This window comes from Rissa tridactyla, chromosome 2, assembly GCF_028500815.1.
Source record: "Rissa tridactyla isolate bRisTri1 chromosome 2, bRisTri1.patW.cur.20221130, whole genome shotgun sequence".
Classification (NCBI taxonomy): Eukaryota; Metazoa; Chordata; class Aves; order Charadriiformes; family Laridae; genus Rissa; species Rissa tridactyla.
The window spans coordinates 128,492,890-128,511,388 of NC_071467.1; the positions used below are offsets into that span (position 1 = coordinate 128,492,890).

An 18,499-nucleotide genomic window follows, 5' to 3' on the forward strand; every position below is an offset into this window, starting at 1 on the left:
TATAAGGCTAATTGATAATTTACTACTGACTAAGAAGAACTGTTGTCTTTCATTAATTGAAATACTTGTACACGATGTCATGCACGTTTGACCATTCAGCTGTGCTGGATCTTGACCTATATGTTTGTGTCACCCAGTCTTTCTCCGTTATGACAGTTCATGAAATGCATTTCCAAGTACCACCTGTTGTCTTAATTCTGTAATGAATGGGGAAAAAAAGAAAGAGTTGGGGGTTTTTTATTATTATTTTTACTTTTTTTTTAAATTTATTTACATCTGTTTCATAAAGCCATAGTAGATACTGGGAGAGTTTCAATATTTAGTCAGTGTAAAGAGTGCTGTGTATACGTATGAGTGTTTTAGAATTCTAAATTGGATAGATAAACCATATATATATGCACAGTATTATAAGCAAATTATTTCTTTGCTTTCAATGACTCTTGATCCTAAGAAGGTATCTGGAGCATTCTGGCCAGAAAGCAGCTGCCGTTCCTAGAACAGCACTGGAGTGTGCATACATGGGGAAAAAAGCCAGGAAAAAACTGTTCTGTCATAGCTCACCACGTGGACTTTAACTTCTCTGTTAGTGCTGCTGTAGTCCATCAGAAATTTCCTGCAGTCCTACAGGTAGACTTTATTTACTAAAGTCTACTTGTTAGGCATTACTACCCTCAGTGACCAGTTTGTGGATAAAGACAATGTTGTGGCAGCTGGTGTTGTATTACAGCTAGTGAAATGGTTCATTCTTAGACTTGGACCAGGAGAGCATAACAAAGTTTTGAAATATGCAGGAGTAAAAGTAAATTGGACTTGGATTTATTAAGACTTTTTGCTTTGTATCTTAGTTGTAGTTCTTCAGCTCACTCACTTGATCAAGCATACAGTCAGTAAATTGAGAATTTTTGTTCGAGGAATCTCTAGTGCAGCATGTGGAGTGAAGGAGGGCAAATGACTAACTAGGGCTTTGAATGGTGACCCAGACTAATAATTAAACACACAACTATGTTGGTAATCCTTCAATGATGTAATCTTCACATTATCTTGTCGTGTGACTAGGAGATAGGGATGCAGCAGATTTCTTTTTACATTTAAGATCATGTGAAATTTGTATTCATAGGGCACCTCTTTTGATCCTGAAGGTAATCCCTCATGATAAAAAATGTTAACAAAATTTAGGATACATTTTCTATGTTGATATATTTGCATTAGCAAAAATAAAGAAGAGTGGGAAGTATAGGGTATAAAACTTACATGGCCATTATTCCTGCTGTTTATGGTTGACTTGGCTTCATATTTAGATTTAACTTATTTCATTAGTTAAGCAATTTTCTTCTTTTAGTAAGTATTACTTGCATTGTGTGTGAAAATCAAAGGTTAAAAAAAATGGATATTTGTAATGGTAAGCACTCTGGGATTGGTACCCTGTGCCATCTCTTTCTGGCAAGCATATGATTTCATGAAATTGGTTTACTGTGATGCATTGCATGTGATACCGTAGATTACTGAAAACAGCATTAACAGTAGTATAGAGAATTACTTCAATGCAGTTTATTTTTTAAACCTAGTTCACTTCCTTGTAGCATGTATTCTTTGGCTTTTTCTAGCATTTTAGAGGATTTCTTCTGTTGTTTTGCTTTGCTGTTTTGAAGGCCTTTATCTCTGTTATGGAAATTAATTGGTCTGACAGGGGTCAGAGGAAATATCTGTTGGTTGCCCATATGTTTTTGCTGCATGTCAAACAATACGCCTGTTATCGTTATGAATTCTTACGTAAAATGGATAATAAAGTGCTGGAGTGGCTAAGTGAAATAATGCGTTACTTTCTGGATGCCTGCTGAGTGAGCACTTGGTTCATGAAGTCAAACGTTGGAAGTCCTGGGCTTCTGGATGCTTAAGATTTGTTCCAGGAAGAAAAAATTGGTCTGTACTTTTAAGTCCTGAGTGACTTCACTGTTGACTTCAGTGATGGAAAGACCTGCAGCTAAACAAAATTGAACTGACCGATTTAGTTACAATCAAGATAAATTTACTGGAGATGAGAGATGGGAAGAGGAGAGTGTGCACCAATTGGTTAAGTTAAACTATTGTCTGTCCATTGTTTCTGGCTCTGTTTTCAGTCATTGACTATTTATTTCTGCTCCTACTCTCCTGTAGTGGTCATGATGTCTGCAGTATGTTAATATTAGTTTACTTGGTATGGGTTAAAATTTTATTTCAAATAAAGTCATATCTAAAATTAAAAAGTAAACATTGATTAATCTGATTTTTAATGAGTGACAGCTGAAATCTTACAAATATGCTGTAAAATTACACTGGAAGATACATTGAAAGGGATTTACTGAATGTGGACTTTTTTTAAATTAGAATAATTTGTGAAGTAAGGATGGGCAGAATTATGTAGGACAATTAGCGGTGACGCTGCGAATCAGGAGTTCAGGAAGGATAACTAACTTCTGAACAGAAAATATTGTATTTTTGATTACCCGTATTTGAATTAAGAGCATGAAATAATGTATCTTAAGGCTGTTAGTCTTTGAACAGGATGAATTTTAGATTCTGATCTGTGTCAGTGAAGTGTTTTATCTTGAAGTCTTGTGGGTAGCAATCCGATTTCCATGTTACTAGTAAAATATGGGTACTTTGGAGTTTAGTCAGTGAATAAATCTGAACAATTGTTCAGATATAGATAGTGAAAGAAAAAAACCCTGTTGGTTAAAAGCTGGTTAAAACCTTAAAGTACCTATTAATAACAAGTCTTGGTACTGAAATTTAGGTGACAGCAGGAAAAACAAGATTAGTCTGGAAAACCAGTCCCGTGGTTGTTCATGGGCTTGGGTCATATACATTTGCCTTGGTAACGCCTCTTTAGTGTGGTTAAAAATACCCAGAGTTTATGCCATCAAAAAATTCACTGTGTGGAAAAAAGGAAAGGATTCCTTATTGTTGGCTGCCGTGTTATGCTTGGCTTTGAAGAAACTGACTTGTTTTACAGTTTCAGTCAAAGATCAACGCAATCATTTGAGCCTTGACTTTCTCTCCCAGGAGTCTGACAGAGCTGGCAGCATTCTCTTCTGTCAGGCTTTCGTTGTTTAAGATCAACTCTTTGACTCACTGACACTGTAATGAGGAGTAAACAAGCTCTGTTTCTTTGAGGCAATTTGTAGTATGTTTCTAGTGGATTCTGAATTTAACTGTATTGGTTTAACAGTTGTTGAATCATGTAGCTGTAGTAAACTTCTTTACTAGTGGTAATAATTGTGTCGAGTATGACCCATATGGAGGGGTTTATCTTCAGTCCTGATGGTTTCGGCTTCTGCCCTCCACTGCTGCGTGTCTGCTTGCTTCAGAATACTGTCTCCTTGGTTCTTCTCCTGCATTTAACCACTACTTTGTAGTCAGTGGATTTCAAATGTCCTGCTTGGCCCCTTTTTTCCCACTGAGAAATATGGTAGGTAATTGCAGGTCCACGCGTGCTTCCGATCAACTACGTGCATGAATGTTCTAATACATGGGGTTTAAAAATATGTGTCTGCCTGAGAATAGAAACTCATCAGAATTTAGAGGACAGGATGTTGCTGAGAAACAAAAGTTTAAATTTCGTGTACTGTCTGTGATTAGATTAAGGTGTCCCTTAAAACCACTGTAAGAATCAGCATCTGCAGGTACTGATCCTGTCTAACAGGTAGCTGATCTCTGGGTCTCTGATCTTAAAAAGAAGACAGGACGTTGTGTCTTGCAGAACCTTTAATAAAAATAAGTTTGGAAAAAAAAAAAGAAAATTGTTGAATTCAAGATTCCTTTGATTTTAATTTATTTTTTTATTCTGTGTTCTAACCAAAAAAATGTTATCCTTGTTTACTTCTTAGTGGCTGGTGACTATTCACTGTGCAATTTATTGTTCATTGGTGACATTTTCAGCAGGCCTGGAAGTTACGATAATTAGGTAACAAGAGTTAAAGGAAAGTTATGTTGGCATAATTATTTGAGGAAATTTGCCTCTTGTATTCCAAATTCCATATGGGGTAAGCTAAAGCATTATTTCCGTGATTTTTCAGTACTTCCACACAGTCATTAATTAACACTGAAATCTGTCGTTGACAAGTGAAAATATGTATTCAGAACAGAGAACAGGTTACTTTCTTGTTTACCTGGAAAATAATGAATACTGGGTAATTCTGGATACCATTCACTGGGGTTTTGTTGTAAAGTTTTAGGTAAGAAAGTAATCTCTTTAGGATAAGGAGAAGATAAACCTTCTTCCATGCCCCCTAAGGTTAGTATATTGGAGTTGGTCTTAGGTAAATCAGCAGTGCATGTTCCTTGATTTGAGGTTCAGTGGACAATTCCATGCAGACCTAAGTTTTCCACTCAGTGAAGAAAAAGACCAAGAAGGAAAAAAATCTCAGATGGTTTGGAAACGCTAAGTCAACAAAACTCCTGGAGGACGGAATGGTGGTGCCATTGCCAACACTTTATTTTTTTGGCTACTACCTCAGTTGGTTGAGCACTCCTGTTGTTCATGGGAGACAAGGTTCAGTAAAGTCCTTTTTGCACGAAAGATTTATCTTGAACCTCTTACCCCCTAGATTGCTGCTGGAAATTTTGGGTATGACATGCTTACAGCTTCCTGTCTAATAAAGTTTTCTGTTGTAGAAATTAGAAATGAAATGAGGCTACAAATGGAGTTCAGGGGACCTATGCGATGGGTGAATATCGTAATCGACAGAGAGAAGAGTAAATCTCTGTATTTCCCTGACAATGCACCTTTTATACACAGTGATGCAAAGACAAGAGGGAGAGTGCAAATGGCTGCTCTCAAGCAGAGGAAGGATTGGTTTCTCCAGTTTGTGTCAATCCTCAAACCACATACACCTTAGTACAAGGAGGGCACTACCTGTTTAGTCGTGTAACGACAAGGTTCTTTTTGATTACAAGCTGCCTTCATAGATTGAATAACAGGTATCATGATCATCGCCAAACACAGATCAAACTAGAGACTAATAAAAGCTGCAGCTGGCATATTTCACTGGTAATTGCAACTATAGGAAAGTGTCATATGTAGTTAATCAGACAGTTTCATTAATAATTCTAAACATCATAAAGGGAAAAATGCATCTGTATGTGTTTAGTTGAATTAGCTTTAAAAAACATTGGTACAAGTATGTTTTGTTAATCATCAATTACTATAGATAGTCAAGACTCTATATGGAAAATAATGAGGGTCCTGTTTTAGAGGTGGCACAATCAAGAGTTTTCACTTAGTTGGAAAAAGTTACTTTGTTGTTTTCACTTCACATTGGAGCCTGGAATACTTAGTCTGTTAATGGCTAAAGAAGTAAAAAATACAACTGTTTCTTCCCTATGTAGAAATTAGATACACAGTTGCTGTTTTTTTAAATTTACCCAATTTAAATCTAACATGGAGTCCTTTTCTTCTTTTATTATATGAATTTAAATTCTTCTGTATCTGATTCCATTAATGAATTACTAAACCTGGCTCAAGTTTTTGCATGTAACAGTTAGAAAAGAGGTGAGTGTAGTACTGTTATATCATGTAAAATATTAATTTGCCTTAATGAGAGATTTACTTTTAGTTAAAGGAATGTAAACAGTGAATGTGTACAAAATATATCAACTGAGTCTTTGCCTAAAATAACAAAAAGTGAATTTTTGGATATTCAGACTTAATTTGAAGATGTAATTTAATGCAGGCATAATGGTCTTGTTAAGTCAGTAATTAAAGTTCTCTTAATAACATTAATTCTGTCTTCATACAGGTACTTCATATAGCAGAGTATACTGCTATGTAACTTACTACCAATACGATTCCCATTAATGACCATTATCTTGAAAATCTTTTGGAATCTTCACAATTGTATTTTCAAATGTCCTTTGTGTTTAGGTTGTCTTAATTAAAAATTAAAAAAAATTAAAAAACCCCCAAACACAAAACAAAACCAAAATGAACAAAAAAACCAAACCAAAACAAACGCAAAAAACTGTCATAGCAAGGGACTTTGTTTTTCCTCCTTACCACCAGTTTAGTAACTTGTTTTCTGAGAAATAATAGCATAGACTTAAATGCTGCCATTTAACTTTCTGTTAGTTGAATCATTCACTTTTTACTGTTTTGTAGTATGCTGGCAAAATTACAGCATTTTCAACAATTAATCCATTTTTTCATACAAGATTGGTATTCATTAGCCTTCTAATTCATCTGAGTAACTTACAGAACGTAGCAATTTCTGACATGTACTTTTGTCCTTTGCAGACCAGATGTTTCTATCCTTTTATATTTAAAGGGAAGCCCTGATTTTTACTTCACTAATAATGTATTATACTATAAATCTAATGATCTGTTTGGGGATTTGAGTTTAAAAAGTGCTTCCAGTCTCACTCCAGTGCATAAACCAACTTCTTTTGTACAGTGCTTGCTAACAGAGGTGGCCATTTTATTGATGAATATGGAAAAAGTGTATAGTCCAGTGCTTTGTTCCATTCCTCTAATTTATGACACGAGTAATAATGGATGATGAATGAGATATCCAAAACATTAATAAATTATCTTAAGAGGTGTACTAAATCAAAGAGGAGGAGACTAAGAAATAATCTCATATAATGCCTCCAAGAAAAGTAAGCTAATTCCAGAGTCATTTATTCAGAGATATGCAAAAACCCAGAGAAATTTGTTGAAATTGAACTGCTATAGTTAGTATGATGTTATAACTCAGTGTTCCAAATGTGCTATTCTAGACATTTGGATCACCAGCTTCAGGTGGCAAGAGATATAAAACGTACAGATTAAAATAATTCTTAAATATTTAAGTTAAAACGTTGAGTTTAAGCATGTTTAAAATAAAACCCAGCAATTTTGTCCTATGTTGATGATGCTTACGTCCTCTTCTCTAAATTCATCTATCCACTAACAGAGTTGAAATTTGCAGCAGTTTTCTGCTGTGGTTTGCATTCACTAACTTGATGATTCTCTGAAATACTCACTTTTTTTAAGAGAAGCTGTGCAGCCTTTCAGTTTTTTAGCACTGAAAGTTTCCATGTTTTATCTATTTGGATGCCACAAGCAACAGTTCTCTCAGTGATGCTGGCTGTCTCAGAAGGAATCTTCATATCAGAAGAAGCATTTGTCTGCTTATGCAGTATTCATGTCCATTTTGCTATAGACAGGGAGCATCAAAGTAGTGGGTCAGTTTTATGCAAACAAACTATAGGCAGTCTTCTTAATCTGTTTCTTGTTGATGTTAAGAAGTCCAGTGAAATTTAGTCACCATTACAAAATGGAGTGAGATTTAGGGAGTGCAAATGTTACTGATATTGGTAGAAATAAAATGTTGATTTTGAGGTTCTGTGAATGTGGTTTTTATCACATTTAGATGATCTATGTGTGGGTTTAGATCATTTTGTCATCAAAATGAAGAACATGTCTTTTGTCCCACCCGCCGTTCCTTTTTGGTATTTTCTTTACATGCCTTTGCTGGGGTTTATATGGCTGTCCGGAACTGATCCAGCTGATAGATAGTATATTTTTTCGTTCTTGACATCATACAATAAGTTACAAAGTAGTTAAATGTTCTTGATATGGAGTAATCTGAACATAAAGGCTATACTTCCTACATCAAGGACAATGGAAAACCCTTTTTTATGATGATATCTGACCAAATTGGACCACCTTTGGATACTGATAGTTAAACTTATCTACCTAGTTGTATTAAACTTATTAGCCATTTTGGCGTTTATTTCTTGCGTGTAAAATAGTGCAAAAGAACATCTAACAAAAGGGGCCTGGCAACAAAGCCCGGATAGTAATTGGTTTTCTATATTTCATTCATCTCAACTTCGTTTTTGTGACTAAGATTAAGCAGTGACAGCTGGATACTAAGCCACTTGTAGCTTCTGGATTTTTTTTTTCCCAGTTCCCCATCATGGTTGCCTTCAGAGTCTCCGTGATCCAAACTGGCCATAGTGGTCTGTACAGTGGCATGCTCTCACTGAACTCATAATGTTTGTCTTACAGCTGGACATTTTCTAGCTGTGCTACTTTCTAATTTCCCAGAATGCATTTTATTGATCTTCTTTCTACTCAATAGCCTCAATTTAACCTTTAACTGTGGAATTTATTGTCGGTGCAATTCTTTACATAAAAGTCGTCATCAGAAGGTGTCACTGGTTCTTTCTACTTTTTGTTTCCTCTCAGTTTTTAATAAATATACTGAGTATAGTTAGTAATATTCTACTTCTAATCATTGATCTTTATGATGAACAACTAACATACTTTTAAAAAATAGTGTGTTGTAAACAGTAGTTTCTTTTTTTTGTTGTTGTTATTTTGGGTTTTTTTTTTTTGTTTTTGTTTCCACCTTAATCTACATTCAGGCATCTTTCAAGCATCTTGTGGAAATGTTGATATTAATTCTAACTTACTTAATGTGCTGTATTTATGAGTCAGAGTAGGACTGCTTTGGCTCAGTCAGCCCATACTTACGCAGTTGTTAAATTTTACTTCTATTCTTCCATAGGTGATGTGATCAGGTCTGTAATTTTTAACATTGTCAAGTTTAAAGAGAAGTGGAGGATATCAAGCGTTTTTAGAAACTAGAAATTATATCTATTTTCCAAGTTTATTAGATCTTTACCCAGAAAGTATGTATGTAGATTTTCTTCTCAGTGTATTTATCTTACCTTTTATTTCCCACTATTTTCTTCTGACCATTTATATTGGAGTTTCACATAAAACTTTCAAGATCTTTAGTTCACCCTTCCATTTATATTAAGGTCTGCCTTGGCTACATAAGTATAAACGTTATAGTCAGTTGTTAATTTATAGCATGGCATCGTACAGAAGAAACCAGGGGCATTCTGCTTTGGTATCTGTGGTGTTAAAACTTGAGTTAGTGATTAGGGTGGGATAGATTTCCGCTTTCTGCAGACTCCCAGATTTTCTTACTATGTTCAGGATGAAATCAAGATCTGTTGAACACCAAGAAAGTACTTCCCAGTAAGGGAAAGATTGAAGAGGATTTTATTTGCATTATCAGTATTTGCCACGATGCCAGACCTTAGTTTAAGGAAAATAACTATTAAGAAAGCAGCGGAACCCTATCATATGTTCAATACTTCTCTCTTGTGTTCAGTGTGAAATCAAGACCTTTTAAAAGTCAGAAAATTCCATTAAGCAGTGTTTTAGAGGTTAAGGTGCTCATTCATGGTTGTGGTAGTGTGGCTTTAAGTTTCTTCTTTCCGTGATACATAGTAGGAACTTGAATCAGCATTATATATCTGAGATGAGTGCTCTAATATCTCTGTGTTGCTTTTCGTTCTGGAGAATGTATCTCAAAATCTCAAAATGGATAAATTTCACTTGAAATTAATTGGAGCAAACGGCCCAAAAGAGAATGGTAGCAGAACTTGGAGTGTACAATGCTTACCTGGATAAAAGATGAATAGACTCAGCACCTTGTTCAGTTATGTATAGGAAGTAGAAAGATTCTGTGCTTTGCAGAAATTAAAATATCTGTATCGGTATTAAAATATACTAAGAAAGGGATTCGACAGCTCTTGCTTTACCAAAATTGGAGCATAAGCCTTTAGTCCAACAACGATTAAGGCCTGAACTGGGAGAGCCTTTTTGTGGAATAAGACATGATCTGATCTTTTTGAGAGTAAGATGCAATGTCTACTCTCTTTTCTATGAATATCCTTAAAGAACAACCACCGTTAATTGTGTAAGATGATGATTGCACCCTGTATAAACTTACAAAGTAGCCAGTCCTTCACATGCAGGTCTAGGCAATTTGTAGTTCTGTATTTATTGCTTCAATAAATAGGGCATCTGAATAAAAATGTAATTGCAAAGAACAGATTTTCAGCCATGTAAAAAAAAGTAACTGATCCAGTAATAAGTTCTGTGATGGCAACAGAGGAATGCTTTGGCCTTAAGCATATTACTTGGGAAATAAGGATCTTAAATGTAGGGTTATACTCTGTCATGTACATGACATTTGAGGGCTTATTAGAATCAAGAAGTGCATGACTAAGGGTCTTTGAAAAAGAGAAAAGAACTTCAAGTAGCAAAATGTGAATATGAAATAACTGTAAATTAATTTTTTGCCCAGTCCATTTATTTAAGCATTTATTATATTTCATCATTTCATGATTTCTAATTAATAGACAATGCATTGTTTAAATAGGATTGTAATTGTGTTTTTTTGAAACACAATAGAAGAGTGTCTTTAATTGAAAAAAATCAAATTTTGCTACCAAAATAAAGATCCCATAGTTTGGCGTACTTCCAGGTTAACATACTATGGAGAAGTCTGCAGCAAATACTGCAGATCGGTACAATGAAGGGTTAATTGTGAAAACTGATATAAGTTTTATTTTCTTATAAATCAAGAGGTTGGTAAAATGTACGCTTAGTGTTGATCATTAGAATACAAAACTATCTGTTAAAATCAATTAACATGCATATCTGATGACTGATTGTATAAATATGAAAGTCAAATAATTGTAATCGTTAACCATGGCTTCAGGTCATATGAGTTGTCAGCTCAAAAAAACTAGAGGAGAAGGAGGTTGATTTGCATATATTTAATGTGGCGTGCTGTACATGTGGGAATTTGAGATAAACCTTTGCTAGTAATCTGCTTGCTTTTATCTAAAAATCAACTAGGAAACATGGGTCATAACAGTCAAATGAGCTATGTGTTGTATTGAGAGCGGTTGGTTCAGTAGTTTGGGATTCAACATTTCACTATATGTTTTAATATTTTAAAATTGATTTTTTACTAAGAGACAATAGGAAGAAGCTGGCTAAAATGTTATTCAAGAAATACTCAAAGTTCTTACCAGGAACATAGTCAAATGATTGTAAATGATTGTAAGACTGGGTTACTTTTACAGGTTTTAATTAGACTTGACATTATGTATAACAAGCACTTCTTTGCTTTTTATGATAAAAAAATCAGAGATATATTACAAATTTTAAATAAGTAATGTACTGAGTCACAAAAGTATCTTTCTGTGTGAAGTGGACCAAACAGATAATTTTTAATTTTATTGATTAATTGTAATAAATAGAGGGAGGGAAGTGTGGCAGAGGAATGAGGTGTCTGGCCTGGAAAGGACTTACATATTATTTAAGTTCCTGACTGTAAAAATCTATTGCAGGTTTTGTTTTAGTTGTGGTTTTTTTGGTTGGGGTTTGGTTTTTTTCCCCCTTGATAATGCAAAATAATTCTATATAACTCATAACAATTCAAAGAATCCTTGTAATGTGAGTCAGAATATAGTGGTCAGTACGTACATTACCTATAATTTGGTTAAGGATGTCTGTCCAGCCTTTCTCTTTTCCCCTGCGTTTGCTCCTGAACATTAAAAATAAATAATTCCCATTCTAAATTTTGAAATTATATGGAAATTATATGGTAATCTCTTTATAAAATTTCCTATGTTCATGAGTTCCCAAAAGGGAAGAAGCAGCACTATGCATTTTCTTTTGATCTGTACCTGCAAACTAAGAAACTTTCTGATGAGGGCAGTATCAAAAGGTGGAGAACAGAAGATCTTGTTGCTCGGTGCTTTTTACTGTAACCCTATTTATAATTTGGCCATTGTAGATATCTGAAATTCGTTCTTGGGTGTGGTACAGTCCAGTTCCTTGCATTATCACCCGAATTGAGTACCAGCATGGTGGCCCCCCTGTTGTAGCATTCAGGTCCTCAGCCTGGGCAGAGTACAGAATGCACACAATTACTCTACTTGTGATACTCTTGCTCTGTGAAGTACACCTGAATCATAGAATGGTTTGGGTTGGAAAGGACCTTAAAGATCATCTAGTTCCAACCCCCCTGCCATGGTGCTGCCATGAATGGTGCTGCCATGAATGGTGCTGCCATGAATGGTGCTGCCTTTTGCTTTAGTCTTCTGTTGACCAGTCTTTTGCATTATCTGTTGGGTAAAGGCGCCTATACCGTGTTTGTGGGTTGGGGGGGACCAGCTGGCAGAACAGGGGAATGGAATTGAGTTCAGTTTCCATCTTTTACCTCACGTGGAGGATGGAATTTGCATTGGATTGCAAGAGAGAGAAAGGTGGCTGGTCATAGTTTTGTGTCCTTTCTTTAAATGATTTACACGTCTATTTGAGGAAGGAATTATGACCCTCTAACATAGACAGAAATAGTTGTGTGAGGAGTTCAGTTCTGTAACCGCAGATCGGAAGGCCAAATTAAATATGAAAATAATTAAAAACTAAGCAAATTTTAAAAGGAAGAAAAAAATGTGGTTTTAAGACATCAGTGACTGTAATTACAGTTTTAGCTGTAGTGTAACCCATTGGTGAAAAATCACTTTGCTACCAGAGGCTGCCAAGCTGCAGCTGAGTGAAGATGATTTATGACTAAGCGATACTTCCTCAAGAAGGTCTGATTCCAGAAGCTCTGTATGATTCCTGCGCCATTGTATCTCCCAGTAATCCTCAAAATCTTTTAATGTGTGACGTTTTTTTTTTTTCACAAGGATACATTACTTTAAAAAAAAGAAGGATTTGGGATATGTATGATTTGGTTTCGGGGTGGATGGGATTTGCAGATGTGGCATGGAAATGAATTGTCATTCTCAAACAGAAATCTGGGCACTGGAAGAGAATACCTTAGCAAAAAAACCCAGTCTCATTTGTCCCACTACAGAAACATAAATTGTGAGAAAAGTGTGCCTCAGATTCCTTAAAATATAGAAGTTTTTTGTACTCTTGTGTTTTGGGGCTTGCAGTGTTATTAGCTCAAAGGGGAGGTATGGTTTTTCATGATGACTATATTTAGCCAGGAGGAATAGTCCTTTTTAAAGCAAATTGAAATGAGCGTATGAGAGCGTGAAATTATCAGCAGCGCTGGTGTGCATTTACATAACTTCTACATACTCTTTTGAATGACCACACAACAGAACAAGTACTTCATTTCCACTGTGTTGATTTTTCTTGACAAAACATGGCAGTCTATCCAAAGGAGGGTGTTTAGCCAAGATAAATATAAAATTTATGATTAAGCAAAGTGTTTCCTTATTATAATCCCTAAAGAGAATTCGAGACTTGTTAAATATAATGTGCCCAGGTAGTTTTAAGGGTAAATTATCCTTTATGCTTTTAAATGCTGAAATACAGCAACACCATCAACCATTTGAGATCTTACCAGTAGAAACAACACTGCATAATATTTTTCTTTTGAATCAAGTAGCAAAAAACCCATACATATATACAATATATAACCTCAGATTTGATGTGTTCATTCAGTTTTGCAGGCCTGTACAGAGATCAAGAATCCATGTCAGTGGCATGGATTTTTAGAAATAAACCAAGTCTGACTCTTTCCTGTAATGTGTATTATAGAAGAAGGCAAATAAACCTTTTTGACAGGATGGATAAAAATTGATAACATGATTACACTTCTGGCACATTTCTTTAACTGCTATATTTACAGAATAGCACTTTGAAGAAAACTATGGTGACTGTCAATATTATTTGTTAAAATAAATGGAGAATGAAAACTGATTCAGGAGATGACTGGATTTTGACCTTTGTGGTGCCAGTGTTGGCTTTGGAGTGCAGTGTTCTAATTAAATTGTGAATGTACTTAGATAGTGGATATTAAATGATCTCACTGTATTCTTTCAAGGACTATGAACTTCCAAAATCAAGGATAACATTAGATGTCAGCCAAGTATTTTGTCCTTCTCGTAGTTTGTCTTTACATCTGAATTAGTGCCAGTTTGCACAGATTGTGTGTCAGCTTAAATACAAGAAACAGGCCTCAGTCTGCTTGAACTCGTTCCACCAAAGACTTCTAAAAACTTTTGGTAGTCTGCAAACTGTAATGGTTGTTTTACATTAAGTTGCTTTGTAGAATTATAAAACAGCTTTTCTTGTGCTTTCAAATAAAATGTTGTCATCCACTAATGAATGAGATACCATCTGTAATAATTAAGGTTATTCTACTTGTTTTCCCCCTGCAGCAAAACTTCTGAAGGTTTGCACAAGACAGAGAACCACCAAGAAGGCTATTCCAGTATTGTAAGTACTGCACCCAGGAAAAATAATAAATATACGAATTAAGAATGTTGTAAAGAGATTTTCATTTTCGGGGGGGGAAATGAGCAACATAAAGGGATTACGTGTAAAATACAGAGCAGGATGTATTGTAGCAATCATGTTAATAATTTACAAAGGAAAATCTGCACTCTTGTAAAATCTAAAATTGTATCCTTGTGCAGTGTAATCAGGAATTTACCAATAGCAGTGAAAAATACTTCTCTATCCACCAAAGATTGATCTAGTTTATATACATTTGTTTATTTAAAACTATCAGAATTTAGAAAATCATTGTAGTTTTGTAGGTTTGTCATTTGTTTTAGTGACTTATTGTTTAGGTTATTTTGCAGAATTATTTATTTGCTGATTTATTTATGTATTTCATTATTTATTTATTTGATTATTTAGTAAATTATTTATCTGATGAATTATTAATACATCTTCATGACATGCTTTAAATTATTTATAACTTAATTTTGAGTTTATTGCTTTTCGACGCTGCATTGTTACTGACTAGTTTTGATTTTTTTTTTCTTGGTTCTTGAAAATTAAAGTACTAGCTCTAAGGCAAAAGTATTTTCTTTGCAGAATCCATAGATGGTTTTCAATGAAGTAATTTACCATGTAGATACTAATTTTGTTTAGCTCTATATTGCTTAATATCACTTTTCTACTTCTTTAGCTTTTGCTTCTATTATTCCATAGATGTGTCAAGATCAAAGGAGTGACCTTTAAGGAGCAAAGATAAATGTTTACTTTAAGATGTGTAGAAACAGAATAGTTCTATTTTTCCCTTATTAAGTACTTTTTAATTATTCTTAAAGTTAACTTCAGATATTTGTGTCCAAATAAAATAGATGTTTTTTAAAAGAGACTCTTGATATTTGAACTGATACATTTAAGTTGTAATAAAAAAATAGTTCACATTAAGAACTCGTATGGAGAGTTCCTTTTTAGCAGCAAGGTTTCAAATATATGGGGAGAAATGGTGGTATCTTTAGACACAAGCAGAAGGACATAGGTGTCTTGGGGGGAAAGCAGGTAGTAGGGTGTTTTTTCCCCCCCAATGTTTTTTGCATGCATAGGAATTTATAAACTTGGAGAACTTAGCGTCTCTGTGTTGTTATATCTAAACTGCTCTCAGGTTCTGCGTTCACAAAGAATAATTCCTAGTGCACAACATATTGTTGCAAAGCCTGTTTTTGTGTTGCTTTCTTTTGCCGATTAAAAAGGCCTGAAATCCCATCTTTTTCTCCAGAGAAGCGTGAGTGAATGTATAAAAACAGCATAAGGGGCCAATTTTAGGCTTCATGTGCGAGCACCGGTTCTATGGAGTTTAAAACAGGTGCTTGGGATTGGAATTTGACTCGGAGTCAGTTGGGAGGGATGGGGTTTTTGAGGAAGGATGAGCCTCTTGCCTGAAGTTGCCTGTGTGACCTCAGTTCCCAGTGAGTGACTGGCCGGGCACTCTGAAGCCCCCTTGCAGGAGATGGCTGTGACTGACAGCCCCCTTTCTGAGCTGGAAGGAACAGGGCAGAGCAGCAGCTCCTCTGCAAAAGTGCCGTGTGCATAACGTGGCCTTTTTTCTATGTTTAGTGCTTGAAATGAATTACTATATACTTTAAAGTTTTAACACAGCATGGAAAGGCTGCATTGTACATTTCAAGTTTCAGTGCTGTTGAAATACAGTAGAAATGGCCTCTGTAGACAGGTTTCACTATAGAACTTAAATTATGCATGTGTATATCCAAATTCCTTATTTTGAAATATTGAATGTATGAATATTTAATTTGTATCTTGCTTTAGTATCTTCATATGCTTGCCTTAAAGGAAGCTGTTTCCTTTGATTTATATACATGGATAAAAATGTGTGTACAGTATGTATCAATGGTTTTTCTCTCTACGGTGTTAGATGAACAGCTTTAGATAATGATAGCTACTGATTTTTATTCTGCAGCTTGCTACCATTGTATAAAACGTAAATTTGTCATATTTGTTATATTAATCTTACTTGAATTTCAAATTCATTTGCTTTCCAGAAATATTTTGTTAATTACATAAGTTAAGAAAAGTCAAGTATTTTGCAGATCTTAACGATGCAGTATTTTTGGTCTGTGCACAGTAACAAAGCTCTGAATATTATTATTTGGGGCAGAGTTCCAATCTGAAATTTACATTTCTCCTTATTTGAATGTTTTCACTGAAGCTGAGAACTCCAAGGGAGTTCCTCGACATATACTAGTTTATGCGACATGCTTCGTGAAATTTAGTACAGTCACTCCTATTTCCTTGTGTAAATGAGGTCTTATTGTTGAATAAGACCTATTATAAGCAGTTACAAAGGTAAGTGCTGTCAATGCATTCTGCCACCAGTTTCTCAGAGTATGAAACACTTCCTGAAAGACGTGCTACTACTGTTATAGGGTAATATAACGCAGCTTATGTGTTGGCACTGAAAGTAGCTACTTCATAATGATGACAAGTGAAAGTACAGCCAAAGGTCACATTAAACAAGAGATTTCTTTCACACCTCATCCATTTTCTGGATGTGTTATGAAAATAGCTTTGTTCCCTACACTTCAGTATTTTTAAAAAGAAGTTATCTTGAAATAATTTTCTATGCCTTATGTATTACTTTGTTCAAGTTTTAAGAGATGGACCGTGGAATTCTAGCATGCTAACTTAGATGCTACAAAAGTATTTGAAATAAGCTTAGATTTTGGGTGCAATTAGACAACATAAGTAGTATTTCATCTCACTACATTTTTTTGGTTTGCAAATTTGCTTAAAGGCATAGCTTTAAGCTCTAGAAAAAGAACTATTAATGTGCAAAGTGGTATTTATATCGATGTTGCATGACTAACTATGGTTTTATTCTTTTTTGTATCTTTTAAGAAGAAAGATACAGATTTTTTTCTGAAAATTGCTGTCTGCTGTTCATAAATAGAAAAAGTGAACCTATCCGTGCTGACAGACTTTCTTAGGTCTGCTTTAAAGAGATCCTGCCAGTAATGTGAAAGAGTAATTTACGCTGTATGCTCAATCAGTTCCCCATCTTACACTGAAACGGCCAACCAGGATGCTAAAATAAGGTGTCATTTTAAAAACGTGAATAGTAAATGTATTAGATAATGAAAACGAATCTGGCTTGTTTCACAGAGGTTGCTGAGCAGTTCTGAGATGCTGGTTGGGAAGCCTAAATCTGGTGTATTATTGGTAGGTGTATTTCTGTTCTAATCTAACTCCATAGAAATCGCAGAAGCCATATTAAGCTCTTCTTCAATTTATTCCATACAGATAAAAGAATTTACATCTCATGAGTCATATATTTCCTGTTGTATCTTTAATCCAGCCATTTTTAGTATTTTTCTTTCCTCTCTTCTCTATTGGTATGCTTAGAGAGTTTGTGTGTAGGAGCTTGTTATTTCACCCGTGAGGCAAGGAGGAGTTCAAATCAATAGCAGTGTGTTGTTGACACTAAATGATGTTTCTTCTTGCCACAATAAGACTTGATTTTGTCATCCTAATGACGCTAGCTTGCTTCACAGAATAGGGATCAGCACTCTCTCAAATCCAACTTTACAAGTATTTAAAAAAGTCCTTTGAAGGAAATACTAGAGAAATACTCCAGTATTTGTAACCAAACACATACATCGGCCTAATAAAACAAATATTCAGGTTCTGTTTCCCTTTTTAGGGAAGCTGCTTTGCAATGCAGTTTGGAAATCTGTGTTAAAGGATGTAGGGTTGATCAGAGTTGACAGTGATGCAGGCATGATGTTTTAAAAAGAAGTGACGCAAACATTATTTAAAATATAAGTTCACATAAAATATGGATCGTAGTAAGACCTCAGCTAAACAAAACAAAACAAAAACCCTCAAGCTAGTAGAAATTCTTTATGTTTCACAGAGAAATCTTTGCAGCAGTACCTAGAAAGAGAAAGTCTGCGAGCAGAAAAGCCAGCAGGATGTTACCATGCCAGGTCCAGGATTGCACTCTATAGCATGGTCAAAAAGGAGTAAGCAGTTGTTCTGGACTTGAACTAAGGATCCCATAGGGAGACAGGAGCCGTAGAAAGATGTGAATTTGAGAGGCAGTAGTGTAACCATGGGATGCAAGAGTATGATGATAGGAATTTACGGGCATAATGTTGGTAGCTACAGTGGGTTTTTGGGAAGCACAGCATCTTTGGTGTTGGACATCTGAAAACAATAGTAGAGTTGAATCATGCTATTATATTACTAAAATATCCTCCTTCATACAACGTATTTGTACATTTATATATGTATCTTTTACTGTATGATACATGTTACTTTTTAATCTGAAAGAACACTAGAAGGTATTATGGCTGCATGGTTGAACGTTCGCATAGTAAGTTGGGAATTTTAACTTGAATATTGAACTCC

At 35.0% G+C, this 18,499-nt stretch overlaps 1 protein-coding gene across 2 annotated transcripts in view; it reads left to right on the plus strand.

The window, feature by feature from the left end:
* TBC1D5 (TBC1 domain family member 5) overlaps positions 1-18,499 on the plus strand; it is a 320,822-nt gene that overhangs the window by 12,648 nt on the left and 289,675 nt on the right. For both annotated transcript variants that reach the window (XM_054193612.1, XM_054193613.1), the window contains exon 2: positions 14,017-14,074. The gene's annotated coding sequence lies outside the window, so the exon portion shown is untranslated. The remainder of the gene's footprint in view (positions 1-14,016; positions 14,075-18,499) is intronic.